The following is a 6,745-nucleotide window of genomic DNA, read 5'->3' as shown; positions in this document are numbered from 1 at the left end:
CCCCTCTCTGGAAGAAATGTGATTTGTTTACTTTTCCTTCTTTCCTTCCTTATTTCTTTTTTAAATTTTATTTATTTATTTAAAGACAAAGTCTCCCTCTATCGTCCAGGCTGAAGTGCAGTGGCACAATCTCAGCTCACTGTAAGCTCTGCCTCCCAGGTTCAAGCAACTTTCCTGCCTCAGCCTCCTGAACAGCTGGGACTGCAGGCGGGTGCCACCATGCCTGGCTAATTTTTATATTTTTTTAATAGAGACGGGGTTTCATCATATTGGCTAGGCTGGTCACCAACTCCTGACCTCAAGTGATCCACCCACTTCGGCCTCCCAAAGTGCTAGGATTACAGGCAAGAGCTACCTCGATTGATTGATTGATTGATTGATTGATTGATTTGACATCAAGTCCAGCTCCATCACCCAGGCAGTGGTGCGATCTCGGCTCACTGCAGCCTCCACCTCCTGGGTTCAAGCAGTTCTCCTGCATCAGTCTCCCAAGTACCTGGGACTACAGGCACGTGCCGCCATGCCTGGCTAATTTTTCTACTTTTAGAGATCAAGTTTCACCATGTTGTTCAGGCTAGTCTTGAATTCCTGGCCTCAAAAACTATTGGAATTATGGGCGTGAGCCACTGCGCACAGCCTTAGAAATGTGATATACGTTAGATTCACTTTAGTAAATCAGTTCTCTAACTGGAGAGGGGGAATGCCACAATCCCTTCCCCCCACCCCCCCAAGCCCCCCAGCCAACCAGGGGCTGTATTAGAATGGTGTGGGAAGTTTTTTCAAACTGCGACCCTCCCCTATGCCCACAGTTCTGTTGAGAACCCATACACAAGGGGGCATCTTGGCCTCAGCAGCAGGCCTGAAATCTTGGATTGTGTGGATCTTGTCCTGCGTGGATACCTGATCTTGGGCCCCTCCATAAATCACTCTGACTGTCTTCCTTTATCTGTGGATCGGGGTTGTAATATCAATTGTATGAGTGTTATTATGAGGATTCAGTGAAATAACGCCTTGATATCTTGATTGTCTTGATTGCCTTTAATTGCCTTGATTGTCTTTCAACGGGGCAGTTTCCCTTTCTTGCCTCCCCTCTCCAGATGGGGATAGAATCCCAGTATTTAGCATAGTTCTGACTCTCCAGGAGAGCCCAGGAGACCTTAGCTCTTAGCACTGTTATCCTGTTCCTCCCAGTTAATCCTCTCCAGAGCAGCGGCAGTATACAAAGGAAAGGTGCCTAAACTCAAATCAAACACATCCCTGATGGTGGCTTTCGAGCCCCAAAGACAAGCTGGACAGTTGCGGCAAAGACCCATTGGGATCTCTTTGTGGTGCTATCCACTGGGAGGGGGCAGCCCCACCAAAAGGCAACTCCAACCGCCCTCCTCTCCCTGTCCCTTCAGGCAAGTCCCTCCCATCCAGTTAGGGCAGCACACAGATTTCGAAAGCCCCCAAGGCTACATCACAATTGTCTGGTAATTTAATAATCTGCAGCCCTTGGCAAACACTAATTAAGCAAGAGCACAGCTCCCGGTGAGGAAGGCCTGCCATCCCCCCACCCTTAGACCCTGCTTACAAAAGGGAGGCAATGGGATGGTGGCTCCCAGAAGTGGCCTGCTTTGCAATAAAAAGGAAGGAAAGAAGAAATCTTAGGTCAAAAGGGAAGAAAGGAACTCCAGGTCACAGTAGTCCAGTCAAGGCTACTACTGCCTACTCTGGGAGGGATGGTCTTCTTCAGACCAAAGGTCGTCTTTTGTTGTTGTTGTTTTTTGAGACAGAGTCTCGCTGTCACTAGGCTAGAGTCCAATGGCGCTATCTCGGCTCACTGCAACCTCTGCCTCCTGGGTTCAAAAGATTTTCCTGCCTCAGCCTCCTGAGCAGCTGGGACTACAGGCATGTGCTGCCACGCCCAGCTAATCTTTGTATTTTTAGTAGAGACAGGGTTTCACCATGTTGGCCAGGATGGTCTTGATCTCTTGACCTCGTGATCTGCCTGTCTCAGCCTCCCAAAGTGTTGGAAATACAGGCGTGAGCCACTGTACCCTCTCCAGATCAAGGGTCTTCTAACATTTATTTATTTATTTAGAGACTGAGTTCCCCAGGCTGGAGTGCAGTGGTGTGATCTCAGGTCACTGCAACCTCCGCTTCCTGAGTTCAAGTGTTTCTCTCACCTCAGCCTCCCAAGTATCTGGGATAACAGGTGCACGCCACCATACCCGGCTAATTTTTGTATTTTTAGTAGGGCCGGGGTTTCACCATGTTGGCCAGGCTGGTCTCGAATTCCTGACCTCAGGTAATCCACCCGCCTCAGCCTCGTAAAGTGCTGGGATTACAGGCGTGAGCCAACGCACCCAGCCCTAACTTTTCAACTCGTAGCCAAGCTTGTCAGAAACCCCTTTGAGAATCCAGTTAGATTTAGGCTGTCTCACAGAAAAATGCACTGATGTTTAAATTTTTGCAAATAATTCCTAGACTTTGTATTAAAATCTCTGTCCTAAAAAATCATACATAACATCTTAGTTTTGTTGAGTCTTTTACAATTTAAGAGGCACTTTCTAGTAGCAAAGCAGGAGGGTGTGGAGGTAAACCACGTGGGTTCTAGGATGGTGGGTTTGAAGCTGTCAGTGCCTCTCACCAGCTGGTTACCCTGAACAAGGCATTTCACCTCCCCACACTTCCATTTTCTCTTACATAAAATGGAGTTAGTAGATGTAGCTCTTGTTAAAACTGTTTCCATCTTATAGATGAAAAAACTGAGACCTGGAAAATCTTGACCAAATTCAATCTAGTCAGTAAGAGCTGGGATTTGAACCCAGGATTCCTGGCTCTTCCTATATTGCTCTACTTCTCTTTTAAACACATTTTTGTTAGGCCAGGCGTGTGTGGGGGCTCATGCCTGTAATCCCAGCACTTTGGGAGGCCGAGGCAGGTGGATAACTTGAGAGAGACCAGCTTGCCCAACGTGGTGAAACCTCTTCTCTACCAAAAATACAAAAATTAGCCCAGCATGGTGGCATGTGCCTATAATCCCAGCTACTCAGAGGCTGAGGCAGGAGAATCACTTGAACCCAGGAGGCGGATGTTGCAGTGAGCCAAGATCACGTCACTGCACTTCAGCCTGGGCAACAAAGCAAAAATCTGTCTCAAAACATAGTAATAATGATAAAAAACAAAGACGTTTTTGTTAGAGTGTAACATTCATATCATAAAGTGCAAAAATTTTAAACATTCGCCTTATGAATGTTTACATATGGACACATCCATGCAATTTACCATCTAGAATATTACCAGAATCACAAAGCAGTCCTCGTGTACCCTCCAAATGGATATTCCCCAAAATAAAGTTGCCAGATACAGCAAATAAAAATATTGCATGAATGATTTTTTTTTTTTTTTTTTTTTTAGACAGAGTCTTGCTCTGTTGCCAAGCTAGAGTGCAGTGGTACGATCTCCACTCACTGCAGCCTCTGACTCCCTGGCTCAAGCAATTTTCCTGCCTCAGCCTCCCGAGTAGCTGGGATTACAGGCACACGCCACCACGCCCAGCTAATTTTTGTATTTTTAGAAGAGATGGGGTTTCACCGTGTTGGTTAGGGTAGTCTCGATCTTCTGACCTCATGATCCACCTGCCTCGGCCTCCCAAAGTGCTAGGATTACAGGCATGAGCTACTACACCCAGCCGAAACATATTTATACTAAAAAATGATTTGCTGTTTTTCTGAAATTCAGTTTTTTGGTTTTTTTTTGAGACAGAGTTTTGTTCTTGTTGCCCAGGCTACAGTGCAATGATGCGATCTCAACTCACTGCAACCTCTGCCTCCCGGGTTCAAACAATTCTCCTGCCTCAGCCTCCCAAGTAGCTGGAATTATAGGCACCCATTGCCATACCCGGCTAATTTTGTATTTTTAGTAGAGACAGAGTTTCTCCACTTTGGTCAGGCTGGTCTTGAACTCCCGACTTCAGGTGATCCGCCCACCTCGGCCTCCCAAAGTGCTGGGATTGCAGGCGTGAGCCACCATGCCCAGCCTGAAATTCAAATTTAACTGGATGGCCTATATTTATATCTGACAGTCCTACTCAAAAAGTAACCATTATTCTGACTTTTATAACTCTAGATTAGTTTTACCTGTTCTTGTGTATTGTATAAATGGAATCATACAGTACCTGCTCTTTCCATTCCAGCTTCTTTTACTTAACATTTTGTCTATGAGATGCAACAATGTAGCAGTAGTTGTTTTCTTTACTGTATAGTGTTCCATTGTGTACAATGTTTATATAAATTTATAATTTCCAATGAATATGCATTTATTACTTATATATTGTAAATATATGTATGTGTACAGTATATGTTTTTATGCACAAATGCTTGTACAATGAAGATAAGTGTACTTATCCACTCTACTGTAGGTGAAACTTTAGGTTGTTTTTAGCCAAGATAAACAGGGTTGCTATGAATATTCTTGCACGTTAATGTATGAATACATTCTGACATCTGAAATGTAACATAAGCTTACTTTAAAAGATAGCACCCAAATTCTTCAAAGTTGTTGAACCAATTATACAGGCATGTGCAGAGAGATGCAGTTGCCCTACTTGCTATGGTCAGTTTTTGCCTTTTATGGTGAGCGTACAGTGGCATATCACTGTGATTTTAATTTGCATTTCCCTGTTAACTAATGGTGTTGAGCATCATTTCACACACATCTTGGCTATTTATATTCCCGTTCAAGGAATACAGTGAAATTCCTGTTCAAGTATTTTGTCCATTTAAAAAAAATAGGTGGTCTGTCTCTTTCCTATTGATTTATAAGAATTCTTTACATATTCAACATATGAGTCCTTTGTCAGACATAGGTTTTACAAATACCTTCTCTCTCTATGCCTTGCCTTCTCACTCTCATAATGGTGCATTTTAATGAATGGAAGTTTTTTTTTGTTTTTGAGTCTCGCTCTGTCACCCAGCCTGGAGTGTACTGGTGTGATCTCAGCTCACTGCAACCTCTGCCTCCCGGGTTCAAGCGATTCTCCAGCCTCAGCCTCCTGATTAGCTGGGACTACAGGCACCCACCATCACACTCAGCTAATTTTTGTATTTTTAGTAGACAGGGCTTCACCATGTTGGCCACGCTGGTCTCAAACTCCTGACCTCAAGTGATCCATCCACCTCAGCCTCCAAAAGTGCTGGGATTACCGGCATGAGCCACCGCGCCCTGCCCAGAAGTTTTTAATATTAGTGACCTTTATGGTTATTGCTTTTGTTAGTATACGTGTTATTTGAGAAATCGTTACGTACCCCAAGGGCAAAAAGATATTCTCCTATGTTGCCTTCCAGAAGAATTTTTATCTTTCACATTTAGATCCACTGGACATTTTTTTTTGTCAATGGTGTGTACCTCCCAATTAATATTTAAATTATTTCTCAGCTTCACAATTCTACAGAATCTGTTCACATTCTCTAATATCATCATGAGATAGTTCAGTTCAATCCAAAAAAGAATTACGAAGCATTTTCACACGTGCCAAGATATTGTGCTAGATGCTAAGAATTTAAAACTCGAACTTAGCATGGCAGTCATTAATTCAGAGCACCCAGCCTAATATCTTATGCCCTGTGGTCTGTCCGGTTCCATGTGAGGCTCCTGCCAAGAGCCATAGTATCTTTTCAAAGTCTCTTGCCTTAGAAGCAAGGTCTACTGCGGATTTCCTTTTCCAGCTGAGGCTTGGTGCCTGTCCCCCGGAGTCTGCCTAGGAAGATGGGAGCATTCTCATCAGTGGTACTCCTTTAGGGAATCTCTGAAGGGTCACAGGGAGAGGTTGAAATCTGGTTCCCATGTGCATAGCAGGTCTCTGTGCCAAGTAAGAGCCTACATTCCAGCCAAGTCCATGGTGGAAAAGATGCATTGTCTTGTCACTTGGAGTGACTTGAAAATCCCTGGGGCAGCTAAAATGTCAGTAACAGGACAAGTAATAAATTATGTATGACTTTTATGATACCTGATCATATCATAACTGTTCTGCTTTGCTGGCCTCATTAGCTCTTCCCATGAATCATCAATCACATTACTAACATCCACCTACTAATTTGTTCATCTGGGGAAGGTGACATGGATTCATAAACATTGCAACCTCACCCACAATTTCTAATATCTAATTCTGTCATCTGGAGACTTTCAGTGCTGGTCTAGAAGCTAGACCATAAGAAAAGCCCAACCCACCATCCTCATACCTTGGGCTCTCGAAGGCTGTTTCACTCTGTCTCGAGTAATCACCCGGAACTCCTGTTCCTGCCTCTGTTGGCCCAAGAAGGCTCTGTTTCTTGGGATATATCAAGTAGTTGTCCCACTGGACCCAGGACTCCCTTGGGGATGAGAGTTTATTCTGGCTTTTCCTACCCTAGTCCTTCTCAAGGTAGAACACCCCACCCTCCCTAGGGAGCCCCCAGCCTCCAACACTGACCGCCAGCATGAATAGTCATCGTCCTACCAAACCCATCAAAACCTCCACAAGACAAGGGGTCTAGACATTGCATGAGACCCCAGGGTCCCTAGCTGCTCCACGTCCTACTTCACTCTGCTCTTCTTAGTTTCTTCTTCTTTTTTTTTCTTTTTTTTTTCTTTCAAGACAGAGTCTCCCTCTGTCACCCAGGCTGGAGTGCAGTGGTACGATTTCAGCTCACTGTAACCCCTGCCTCCGGAGTTCAAGCGATTCTCTTGCCTTAGCCTCTCAAGTAGCTGAGATTACAGGTGC

This window comes from Cebus imitator, unplaced genomic scaffold, assembly GCF_001604975.1.
Source record: "Cebus imitator isolate Cc_AM_T3 unplaced genomic scaffold, Cebus_imitator-1.0 Scaffold500, whole genome shotgun sequence".
NCBI lineage: Eukaryota > Metazoa > Chordata > Mammalia > Primates > Cebidae > Cebus > Cebus imitator.
Note: the sequence above shows the minus strand (reverse complement) of the source record.